This window comes from Octodon degus, unplaced genomic scaffold, assembly GCF_000260255.1.
Source record: "Octodon degus isolate 3935 unplaced genomic scaffold, OctDeg1.0 scaffold00223, whole genome shotgun sequence".
NCBI classification, from domain to species: domain Eukaryota; kingdom Metazoa; phylum Chordata; class Mammalia; order Rodentia; family Octodontidae; genus Octodon; species Octodon degus.
The window spans coordinates 3644204-3644679 of record NW_004524799.1 but is presented as its reverse complement, the minus strand read 5'-3'; positions in this window follow the sequence as shown (position 1 = coordinate 3644679).

Genomic DNA, 476 nt, shown 5'->3' with positions numbered 1-476 from the left:
TCTCTTAATGAATAGAGGGATTTGTTGTAATAGTGTTTGTAAATAGGATATAATGTCTGTATCTTGTACAGCAAATAACCACTAGAAAGAGAGTATGCAATGTGTTAATTATTGAAACTGTCTTATCAATTTGATTTGAAACTGTCTCATTGCTATTTGTCTGTCAATAAAATTATGGGAAAAAATAGATAATATAGCAAAATAAATAAATAAAATAACTTTGCTGTCTTCAGCTTTAACAAATGCTCATTTTCTATGGGCTTCACTTAGTTGGAACAATCCAGAGGTTTTTTTGCTTTTCTTTTCTAATTTTACATGCCTCTAAAAAGGAAGGTACAAAGAAGTAGGAAAAATTAGGAGTAAGGCCAAAGAAAGGAAACTGAAGCAGAGAAGACTTGACATTTCCTCTAGGCTGTAAAGGAGGACCAGAGACAGTCTGTTCCAGGGAAACCTGTCACCTAAGTCTTTTTTTTTTT